This window comes from Balaenoptera acutorostrata, chromosome 5, assembly GCF_949987535.1.
Source record: "Balaenoptera acutorostrata chromosome 5, mBalAcu1.1, whole genome shotgun sequence".
Lineage (NCBI taxonomy): Eukaryota > Metazoa > Chordata > Mammalia > Artiodactyla > Balaenopteridae > Balaenoptera > Balaenoptera acutorostrata.
Genome location: NC_080068.1, coordinates 139,572,093 through 139,584,415, shown reverse-complemented (window position 1 = coordinate 139,584,415; position 12,323 = coordinate 139,572,093). Strand labels below are relative to the sequence as shown.

The following is a 12,323-nucleotide window of genomic DNA, read 5'->3' as shown; positions in this document are numbered from 1 at the left end:
GGTGTGGCGTCCCCCCAGACCAGCCTCGCCGACCCTGCCGCCCGGCCCGCGGCTCCACCCCGGCGTCACTCAGGCCTGCGCCGTCTACCTGGGAAGGGACGGGGCCTGTCGGGGGCTTGACGGTGGCGCGGAAGCCCAGCTGCCGAGAGGCCGAGCAGAGCGCCCCAGGCCCGGCACCCCGGCTGGCCCGGCCCCGCCACGTCCGAGGCTCCCGCCCCCCGGAGGAAGCCGCGCGAGCACTCGGGGGGCGGGGAGAGAAAGACTGCTGAAGGGAAGGAGGTGCCACCAGGCACTCTCTCGCGAGAGGGCCGAAGAGCCGTTTCGGCGGGGGCGTGTGCCTGCTGAGGGCGTGTAAGGTCTCCGGAAGCTTCGGGCGTCACGTTCGGCGCTCTCACCGACGTATCGGTGGGGTTTCTTCGGACCTGGAGGTGGAGGCGGGTTCCCTTGGCTTGCAGCTGGGGGCCGGCTGCTCTCCCTGCCTCCTCCGGGCTCTCGGGACCGCGGGCGTTGGGACAGTGACAGGGGCCGGGGAGGTGGAGGGCTGGGGGTTGCGAGGCTCCTCCGGAGGCCCGCCGGGCGCGGGAAGCCGTTAGAAGCGAGCGCCGGGCCGCGCGGAGCTTGAGTCTTGGCAGGAGCATGGCTGTCAGTGAGCAGGCGGGAGTTGGAGGCCGCCCGCCGCCTCCGCGCGGAGGCTTTCGTTAGGCGCGGGGCACCGGCCCAAGAGGTAGAGCAGGTGGACCCTTTGGCGGCGTTGAACCCGGGAGCTGGTACTAGACGGCCTCTCTGGTGAGAGTAAAACCCACTGTGGCCTAGTTGTGTCTTCGTGCCTGGGTGACGGTAGCGGAGCCATTAAATATTACTGAGCGCACACAGAAGTTCTCTAGATCCATATATCCGAGGAAAATGGTAATAGGCGAGACCAGCCAGCATTAAAGAAGAGTCTCTGGATCACTGAGACTCTTCTGAGGAAACCTACCCTACATTAAGTCACAGAAAAGGCCCAACATGTGCAACCATATCGCTTTCTGTGAGAGGTTTTGTTTTGCAGTGTCAAGACTGGGGCTTGGGGGTGTTTTGTTTTTTCTGTTTGAGCACATAGTTACGCCGTTTGGAAATTCAGGGACTGTGGAGAGGAGGACAGGCATGCCTTAAATAGAATGAAGAGCTCTGAACGCCGTAGGGAAGGAGATAGACTGCTTATTTCTTAAATTTATTTATTTATTTATTTATTTATTTTTGGCTGCCTTGGGTCTTCGTTGTTGGGTCTTCTTTGCGGTGCGTGGGCTTCTCACTGCTGTGGCTTCTCTTGTTGCGGAGCACGGGCTCTAGGCGCTCGGGCTTCAGTAGTTGTGGCTCGTGGGCTCAGTAGTTGTGGCTTGCGGACTCTAGAGCGCAGGCTCAGTAGCTGTGGCGCACGGGCTTAGTTGCTTCGCGGCATGTGGGATCTTCCCGGACCAGGGCTCGAACCCGTGTCCCCTGCATTGGCAGGCGGATTCTTAACCGCTGCGCCACCAGGGAAGCCCCTAAACTGCTTATTTCAATAGATAAAATGAAAATGTAGTCAGAGAGAATTTGTGGTAGAACCTGAGCATGCCGAGTTGCCAGGAATTTGCAAAAGCCTTTAATATACAATAATTTCCGTTGCGATAGAAAAACTTTATACAGTTACTGATATACCAACTTATGTTAGCCAGGGGGAAAAAGTTTACACACCTGGTTGAATGTGTTTACCAATTATATTTATTCAGTTTCCTGTTACAAAACCAGAACATGGCCTGGAAAATCCTAATTGTTTGCCTGTGACATTATTTCCATGAGGAGTAATCATCCCAGAAACTATTAGAGGGCCTTGGAATATATTCATCTGACCTATTCTACCTATCCCATTTAAAGGACAGCATCTGAAGATTTAATAACAAAAAGCAGTTGAAGCATTCCAAGCTGGATAATCAGGTAATTTCTAAGGATGGTGAATAAAAGCATCAATGTCTCTGCATCCCAAGACCCTTGCTCTCTCTTTGTTGTATTCTGGCTTTTTTGGTTTAGCTCGTGCTAAACTGCATTAGAAATTCTTTTTCTTGTCTATTTATCCGATCCTTTTCATATTTCACATCCTAGCTCAAAAGTCTCATCTCTGTGAAGCTTTTCCGGCTTACTTCAGCTCAGAGTGTTCTTGATTTATTCTAAATCTAATACGCTTTTTGGGGTATTGCTCATTGGGCTTTGGAATACTGTCTTTGCTGTTTAAGTTTCATGGTTATGTGCTGTGCGTTCCAACTAGATTGTCAACTCTTGACTACTGACTGAGAGCTCATCGTTACTCAGCAAATGATGAATAAATGAGCGAGAAATTTCTTGTGTAAGCATTGTAATTTGAACCCTTTGCCAGTTATACACAGTTCAGCACCACTTAGTTGGAAAAATCATTGTAGACACTTGACATTGTTATGAAGAGTTTTATATTTTCAAACTTCAGTTTGAGAGGCTACTTATGTGACTAAAGTGTATGTCACTCTTCTTAATTGAATAACCCCATAACCTGCAGGTTTGATGCTTGAAGGAGAGTCTCCTGTTGGGAAGAGTGGATGGATTATGCAGCCCTGTTTTCTGAGAATTCATTTTGTTCTTGGAATTTTTCACTACTTGCTGCCACTACCGCTTGGCCTCAAAGTATAAGCATGTTAACCCTTCTTTCCTTAATACTTTATTTCAAAGCTGAAGAGAGACTGAATTTGGATCCTTTAGCAGTACAACTGGAATATTATACATAGTTTAGGGTAAGATGGGTATTTAAAAGGATTTTTCTAATAGGAGAAAAAACTGAATGGATATTAAAAACATAAAATAAGGGTAATCTTATGTACAGAATATAACTACTCATGTTCAACTTTTGTTTACTACAGAGATGCCACCTCCCTGTGGCAAAGGCCATTTTTTAACTGGTCTTACCAAGGAATAGCTCCTAGACAACTTCACTCTTTAAGTTCTGGCCTGAGCACAGAGGACAAGAGAGTTCACTTGCTTGCCTATGTAAGGGTTTCTCAACCTTGGCACTACTAACATTTTGAGCCAGATAATTCTTTTTTTTTTTTTTAATTGAAGTATAGTTGATTTACAATATTATGTTAGTTTCAGGTGTTGTATAGCATAGTGATTCAGTATTTTTGCAGATTAAACTCCATTATAGGTTATTACAAGGTAATGGCTATAATTCCCTGTACTATACAGTATATCCCTCTTGCTTATCTATTTTATACATAGTAGTTTGTAAATCCATACCTCTAATTTCTCCCTCTCCCTTTTGGTATCCACAGGTTTGTTTTTTATATCTGTGAGTCTCTTTCTGTTTTGGATATACATTCATTTGTATTATTTTTTATTTTTATTTTATTTTTTATTTTTTATTTTTTATTTTTAAAGCAGTGGTATTTTTTTTTTTTTTTTTAATGAGGATCTTGAATCAGATGCGTATGTTTGATTGATTGATTGATTGATTGATTTTGGCTGTGTTGGGTCTTCGTTTCTGTGCGAGGGCTTTCTCCAGTTGTGGCAAGCGGGGGCCACTCTTCATCGCGATGCGCGGGCCTCTCTCGTTGCGGAGCACAGGCTCCAGACGTGCAGGCTCAGCAGTTGTGGCTCACGGGTCCAGCCGCTCCGCGGCATGTGGGATCTTCCCAGGCCAGGGCTCGAACCCGTGTCCCCTGCATTAGCAGGCAGATTCTCAACCACTGCGCCACCAGGGAAGCCCTATTTTTTATTTTTATTTTTATTTTATTTATTTATTTTTTTTATAGCTACTTTATTTATTTATTTCTTTATTTTTGGCTGTGTTGGGTCTTCAGTTCGTGCGAGGGCTTTCCCCAGCTACGGCAAGCGGGGGCCACTCCTCATCGCGGTGCAGGGACTGCTCTTCATCGCGGTGCGCGGGCCTCTCACTATCGCGGCCCCTCCTGTTGCGGGGCACAGGCTCCAGACGCGCAGGCTCAGTAGTTGTGGCTCACGGGCCTAGTTGCTCCGTGGCATGTGGGATCTTCCCAGACCAGGGCTCGAACCCGTGTCCCCTGCATTAGCAGGCAGATTCTCAACCACTGCGCCACCAGGGAAGCCCTGTATTATTTTTTAGATTCCACATATAAGTGATACCATACAGTATTTGTCTTTTTCTGTAAGCCAGACACGTAATTCTTTGTTGTGGGCAGCTGTGCTGTGCATTGTAAGATGTTTAGTAGCATACTTGGCTTCTACCCACTACCTGCCAGCAGTACTCCACCCCTAGTTGTAACAACCCAAACCATCTCTAAACATTGCCAAATGCCCCTGGGGGGTAAAATTATGTCCCCTCCCCCCTTTCATTGAGAATCACTGACCTATATAAGGGCTCTTCTGACAATTCTGGTTTCCTGTCCATCCCACTTGATAGCAGGAATCATCTCTCCCTTAAAGACAGAACTCCAGTTCCCCAGAGAAGAACAGCTTTGGTCTTGTTGACCTCCACCAGGTTACCATATCACTGGTTAATGGTAATCCCAAATATCTTACGAGAGATACTACATTATAAATAACAAGGACTTTAATTTTAGTACCTAAACAGCAAATTACCATCAACATTTTATAGGTAAGTTTACTGAGTTTCAGAATTCTTCAAGTCATATCTTCATAAGTAGGGTCTTTGAGGATTTATGAAAGTTAACTATGTATTCTGTATATAGCACTGTGCTAGTGATTGGGGCAGGGGAGAAGACTTCAAAAATTCTAGATGTGTTCAAGTGTGGAGACAGACTAGGAGCTAGGATGGAAGACCTTCTTGTAGTGGACAGTAAAGATGAGTGTGCCTCTGGTAGTGGCATTCTAGATAATAAACTCAAATTATGAGTAAGCAAGACTCACAAATATTTGATATATGTGCAAAGTGCAGTCACAGTGGCCTCTGTTGTTTCTGTTCTCATTCTCTTTCTCCCTCCTCACCTTTAGAATGTTTGATTATATAGCATTCCCAGTATTTGACATATCGAAGGCAAGCTACAGACAGTAATTTTGAAGCGGATCTAAAGTAGGAGATTTAAATACTAAACTTTCTAATTTGCGGGTAGAGAAGGTACTTTCTTAATGTGCATGTTTATAAAAATTTATTTTTAAAATAAATGCACAGAAGAAACTCAATTTTAAGTTATACTCTCTGATACCAGAGCAATAAAAACATAAGCTTTTTTTTTTTTTTAAGTAAAAGGATGAAAGAAAATCCATCATCTACTGTACTTGGAAGCTAAGAGGAAAATCTCTTATATAATTCTCGTTCAAGGAGAAAATCACAATTGCTGATTTACAAAGTATTTAGAAATTAATGACAATGAGAACAATAAAATTGAAACATAAGGATTCAGCTGAAGTAGTATATAAAGGAAAATCAATAGATTAATATTTATCTATCAATATTTTAATATTAACAATATTAATTGGTTAATATTAATATTAACCAATTAATATTAATATTAATTGGTTAATTAATATTAATATTAATATTAACCAATATAGAATGAATAAAAATATACCAAATGGTCTACCTCTCACTTATACAGTACTTAATGTGTCAGACAGTGTTGTGTTCTGAAAAAATTTACTCATTTAATCTTCACAATATACCTATGAAGCAAGTAATATTCTCCCTCTTTTACAGATAAAGAACCAAAGCTCAGAGAGGTTAAGTGTCTTTCTGAAGTTTATTCAGCTAATAAGTGATAAAGTCAATAATCAAACCCAATCTTTTAACCACTACACTATACTGCCTCTTACCTTAAATGAGAAAAACACATAAAGTTTTAAGGAAAAGCAGGTAAAATAATTAATAAAGCAATGAATTAGAATCCAGAAATATAGATCAAAAAAGGAAAGAGCTGGTTGTTTGAAATGATCAATAAAATAAATATGGCAAAATAAAAATAGCAAAGATTTTTAAACAGGAGAGATGATGTTAGAAATTAAAAAGATATATTCAGATACAAAGGGAATTTTAAACATGAGCAAATAATTTGTATAAGTCCATTTATTCATAAAAATATTTTATTGAGCACCTACCACATAACAGGCAGGCCTTGTACATGTCACTAAGGATACGGTGGTTAGCAAAAAGATGCAATTTGTGGAATTTGCTTGACAATACCAGAGAAGAAGGAATTTACTCCAAGAAGATTTACAGAAATCTTGAGTCTTTGGCTGACTGCTAATCTGAGCATGTGTAGAGTAATACTCCACAAGGCCAACCAAAGATCAACTACCAAGGAAAGAACAATTACCCAGGAGCTGTAAATTGAAAAATTCCCAGAGCTCATAACGGACTGAACAACTTCAGAGTTACAAGCTTGAGTAAAGACCTCATTGAACATCTGAGGAATTCAGTAGAGACACCTGAAGGCTTATGCCTTTAGTAATAGGGCTGCCCTAGCCCTAAATTAAAAGCTACTCTAGATTTAACCTAACAACATTTAAAAACAAGCCTTGAAAGGATAAAGCTGATCCACAATAACTTAACTTCCTGCCAAAACAAGACTCAATACTTAAAAACACACACACAAAATCAAGACAATCAGCAATATAATGTTCACAATGACCAATATACAATAAACAATTACTAGATATGTGAAACTTCAGCAAAATTTGGTCCATAACTGGGAGAAAGATCAGTTAACAGACTAGAAATGACAGAGATCACAGAATTAGCAATAGGACATTTAAAAAGGTCTGACAAGGGCTTCCCTGGTGGCGCAGTGGTTGAGAATCTGCCTGCCAATGCAGGGGACACGGGTTCGAGCCCTGGTCTGGGAAGATCCCACATGCCGCGGAGCAACTACGCCCGTGAGCCACAATTACTGAGCCTGCGCGTCTGGAGCCTGTGCTCCGCAACAAGAGAGGCCGCTACAGTGAGAGGCCCGCGCACCGTGATGAAGAGTGGCCCCCACTTGCCACAACTAGAGAAAGCCCTCGCACAGAAACGAAGACCCAACACAGCCATAAATGAATGAATAAATAAATGAATAAATAAAAAAAAAAAAAAAAAAAAAAAGGTCTGACAAGTAAATGTGAACATTATGATAAAAATTGAAGATATGTAAAAGAATGAAATGCAACTGCTGGAGATGAAAAATACAGTATCTGAAAATTTTAAACATCACTGTAGAAGCTTAAGAGCAAATTAGACACTGTAGAAGATTGGTGGGAGAGTGAGTCAAGATGGCGGTGTGGGAAGACGTGGAGTTAGCATCTCCCCACAACTAGGGCACCTGCCAGCCACTGTTGGGGGACTCTGATGCCCAAGGAGATGGGAGGAACCCCAGAGTGAACTGGTAGGACATAAGGGGACTGAGGGGAGAGGAGAACTGGAAGCCAGACAAGATCAGCACCCCTGAGGCTGGGGAGATCAGGAGAGGCAGGTGGGAGGGACTCTCTGGGAAGAGTGGGAGAGGAGCAGAGGGTGATCACCTGGCCCACTGGGGCCTGGCAGCCTGCTGAGCTCCCAAGCCGGTTCCCCTGCTCCAGGGCCCCATCCAGGCCACGTGGGTCCTTGGGGGCATAGGAAGGAGGCCGAGGGAAGAACAGGAGAGGCAGGTGGGAGGGACCCTGCGGGAAGAGTAGGAGAGGAGTGGAGGGCGATTGCCCTGCCCACTGGGGCCCAGGGAGCCTGCTGAGCTCCCAGGCTGGTCCCCTGCAATCCAAAGCCCCCTCCAGGCCGCATGGGTCCTGGGGGCATAGAAGGGAGGCCGGGGAGGTCATGAGAAACAGGTGGGAGGGGCCGTCCAGGAGGAGTGGGTGAGGAGCAGAGGGCGATTGCCCCACCCACTCGGGAATGGGGGCCTGCTGAGCTTCCAGGCCAGTCCCCTGTCCTCCAAAGCCCCTCCAGGCTGTGTGGGTCCTTGGGGGCATAGGAGGGAGGCTGGGGAGATCAGGAGAGGCAGGCGGGAGGGGCCCTCCCAGACCCCAGACCAGAGGAGCAGGAGTGGAGGGCATTTGCCCCACCCACTTGAGCCCAGGAAGGCTGCTGGGCTCCCTGGTGAGGTCCCCTGCCCTCTGAGACCAGGACTGGGGGGAATGCCTGGGCCCCTTCTGTTCCTTGAGCCTAAGCCCCACCCCCACAGCCCCCAGGGCCTTTTCCAGCCCTGTGGGTCCTGAGCATTGGCCCCACCCACTGCCCAAACCTCGCCCTTGCTTAGGCCCCACTGTCCACAACCAAGGCCTTTCCCCTGCCCTTTTTTTTTTTTCTTTTCCTTCCTCTTTTATACTACTGTGGTACTGATGTACCTTCTGGTTATTGATTCATCTATATTTTTATTTTTACATTCTTTCTAACATATCTGTTGGTTTCCCTTTTTTACTTTGTTATTCTCTTTTTTTTTTTTGCCACCCCACGCGGCTTGTAGGATCCTGGTTCACGAGCCCAGGGTCAGCGGAAGCTCCTGTGGTGGGAGCTCTGAGTCCAAACCACTGGACTAACAGAGAACCTAAGACCCCAGGGAATATTCATCATAGTGAGGTCTCACAGAGGTCCTCATCTCAGCACCAAGACCCAGCTCTACCCAACAGCCTACAAACTCCAGTGTTGGAAGCCTCAGGCCAAACAACCAGTAAAACAGGAACATAATGCCACTCATTAAAAAAAAAAAAAATGAGATGGCAAAAAAATGTCACAGATGAAGGAGCAAGGTAAAAACCTACAAGACCAAATAAATGAAGAGGAAATAGGCAATCTACCTGAAAAAGAATTCAGAGTAATGATAGTAAAGATGATCCAGAATCTCGGAAATAGAATGGAAGCATGGACTGAGAAAATACAAGAAATGTTTAACAAAGATCAGAAGAACTAAAGAACAAACAAACAGAGGTGAACAACACAATAACTGAAATGAAAAATACACTAGAAGGAGTCAATAACAATAACTGAGGCAGAAGAATGAATAAGTGAGCTGGAAGACAAAATGGTGGAAATAACTGCCAAGGAGCAGAATAAAGAAAAAAGAATGAAAGGAATTGAAGACAATCTCAGAGGCCTCTGGGACAACACTAAATGCACCAACATTCGAATTATAGGGGTCCCAGAAGAAGAAGAGAGAAAGAAAGGGTCTGAGAAAATATTTGAAGAGATTATAGTGGAAAACTTCCCAAACATGGGAAAGGAAATAGTCACCCAAGTCCAGGAAGCACAGAAAGTCCCATACAGGATAAACCCTAGGAAAAACACACCAAGACACATATTAATCAAATTAACAAAAATTAAATTCAAAGAAAAAATATTAAAAGCATCAAGGGAAAAACAAAAAATAACATACAAAGGAATCCCGATAAGGTTATCAGCTGATTTTTTAGTGGAAACTGCAGGCCAGAAGGGAGTGGCAGGATATACTTAAAGTGATGAAAGAGAAAAACCTACAACCAAGATTGCTCTACCTAGCAAGGATCTCATTCAGATTCAATGGAGAAGTCAAAAGCTTTTCAGACAAGCAAAAGGTAAGAGAATTCAGCACCACCAAACCAGCTTTACAACAAATGCTAAAGAAACTTCTCTAGGCAGGAAACAAAAGAGAAGAAAAGACCCACAAAAACAAACCCAAAACAATTAAGAAAATGGTAATAGAAACATACATATCGATAATAAACTTGAATGTAAATGGATTAAGTGCCCCAACCAAAAGACACAGACTGGCTGAGTGGATACAAAAACAAGACCCATATGTATGCTGTCTACAAGAGACCCACTTCAGACCTAGGGACACATACAGACTGAAAGTGAAGGTATGGAAAAAGATATTTCATGCAAATGGAAATCAAAAGAAAGCTGGAGTACCAATACTCGTATCAGATAAAATAGACTTTAAAATAAAGACTGTTACAAGAAATAAGGAGGGACACTACATAATGATCAAAGGATCAATCCAACAAGAAGATATAACAATTATAAATGTTTATGCACCCAACATAGGAGCACCTCAATACATAAGGCAAATGCTAACAGCCATGAAAGGAGAAATCGACAGTAACACAATAATAATAGGGGACTTTAACGTGCCACTTACACCAATGGACAGATCATCCAAACAGAAAATAAATAAGGAAACAGAAGCTTTAAATGACACAATAGACCAGGTCGATTTAATTGATATTTATAGAACATTCCACCCAAAAGTGGCAGAATACACTTTCATCTCAAGTGCACATGGAACATTCTCCAGGATAGATCACATCTTGGGTCACAAATCAAGCCTCGGAAAATTTAAGAAAATTGAGATTGTATCAAGCATCATTTCTGACCACAACGCTATGAGATTGGAAATCAATTACAGGAAAAAAAAACTGTAAAAAACACAAATACATGGAGGCTAACCAGTGTGCTACTAAATAACAAAGAGATCACTGAAGAAATCAAAGAAGAAATAAAAAAATACATAGAAACAAATGACAACAAAAACACAACAACCCAAAACCTATGGGATGCAGCAAAAGCACTTCTAAGAGGGTAGTTTATAATAACTCAATCTCACCTCAAGAAACAAGAACAATCTCAAATAAACAACCTAACTCTACACTTAAAACAACTAGAGAAAGAAGAACAAAGAAAACCCAAAGTCAGTAGAAGGGAAGAAATCATAAAGATCAGAGCAGAAATAAATGAAATAGAAATGAAGAAAACAATAGCAAAGGTCAATAAAACTAAAAGCTGGTTCTTTGAGAAGATAAACAAAATTGATAAACCCTTAGCCAGACTCATCAAGAAAAAAAGGGAGAGGACACAAATCAATAAAATTAGAAATGAAAAAGGAGAAATCACAACTGATACTGCAGAAATACAAAGGATTATAAGAGACTACTACAAACAACTATATGCCAATAAAATGGACAACCATGAAGAAATGGACAAATTCTTGGAAAGGTACAATTTTCCAAGACTGAGCCAGGAAGAATTAGAAAATATAAACAGACCTATCACAAGTAATGAAATTGAAACCATAATTAAAAATCTCCCAACAAACAAACGGCCAGGACCAGATGGCTTCACAGGAGAATTCTATCAAACATTTAGAGAAGAGCTAACACCAATCCTTCCCAAACTCTTCCAAAAAATTGCAGAGGGAGAAACACTCCCAAATTCATTCTACGAAGCCACCTTCACCCTGATACCAAAACCAGAAAAAGATATCACAAAAAAAGAAAATTATAGACCAATATCACTGATGAACATAGATGCAAAAATCCTGGACAAAATTCTGGCAAACAGAATCCAACAGCACATTAAAAGTATCATACACCATGATCAAGTGGGATTTATCCCAGGTATGCAAGGAGACTCTTCAATATATGCAAATCAATATGATACACCACATTAACAAATTAAGGAATAAAAACCATATGATCATCTCAATAGATGCAGAAAAAGCTTTTGACAAAATTCAACACCAATTTATAATAAAAACTCTCCAGAAAATGGGCATAGAGGGAACCTACCTCAACATAATAAAGACCATATATGACAAACCCACAGCAAACATCATTGTCAATGGTGAAAAACTGGAAGCATTTCCACTAAGATCAGGAACAAGACAAGGATGTCCACTCTCACCACTCTTATTCAACATAGTTTTGGAAGTCCTAGCCACAGCAATCAGAGAAGAAAAAGAAATAAAAGGAATACAAATTGGAAAAGAAGAAGGAAAACTGTCACTGCCGATGACATGATACTATACATAGAAAATCCTAAGGATGCCACCAGAAAACTACTAGAACTAATCAATGAATTTGGCAAGGTTTCAGGATACAAAATAAATGCACAGAAATCTCTGGCATTCCTATACACCAACAACGAAAAATCAGAAAGAGAAATTAAGGAAACACTCCTATTTACCATAGCAACAGAAAGAATAAAATACCTAGGAATAAACCTGCCTAAGGAGGGAAAAGACTTGTACTCAGAAAACTATAAAACACTGATGAAAGAAATCAAAGATGACATAAACAAATGGAGAAGTATACCATGTTCTTGGATTGGAAGGATCCATATTGTGGGAATGCCTGTACTACCCAAAGCAATCTACAGATTCAGTGCAATCCCCATCAAACTACCAATGGCATTCTTCACAGAATTAGAACAAAAAATTTTACAATTCGTATGGAAACACAAAAGATCCCGAATAGCCAAAGCAATCTTGAGAAGGAAAAACTGAGTTGGGGGAATCAGGCTCCCTGACTTCAAACTATACCACAAAGCTACAGTAATCAAGACAGTGTGGTACTGGCACAAAAACAGACGTATAGATCAGTGGTACAGGATAGAATGCCCAGAGATA

At 42.2% G+C, this 12,323-nt stretch overlaps 1 long non-coding RNA gene across 2 annotated transcripts in view; it reads left to right on the top strand.

The window, feature by feature from the left end:
* The first annotated feature begins 316 nt into the window (after positions 1–316).
* LOC102999224 (uncharacterized) overlaps positions 317–12,323 on the top strand; it is a 51,654-nt gene continuing 39,647 nt past the window's right edge. The window contains exons 1-2 of one of the 2 annotated variants that reach the window (XR_009008479.1): positions 317–428; positions 1,749–1,953. This is a non-coding gene — a long non-coding RNA (uncharacterized LOC102999224). Of the gene's footprint in view, positions 429–1,222; positions 1,954–12,323 lie in introns of those variants that run through there. The other variant, XR_450166.2, reaches the window with a different exon arrangement.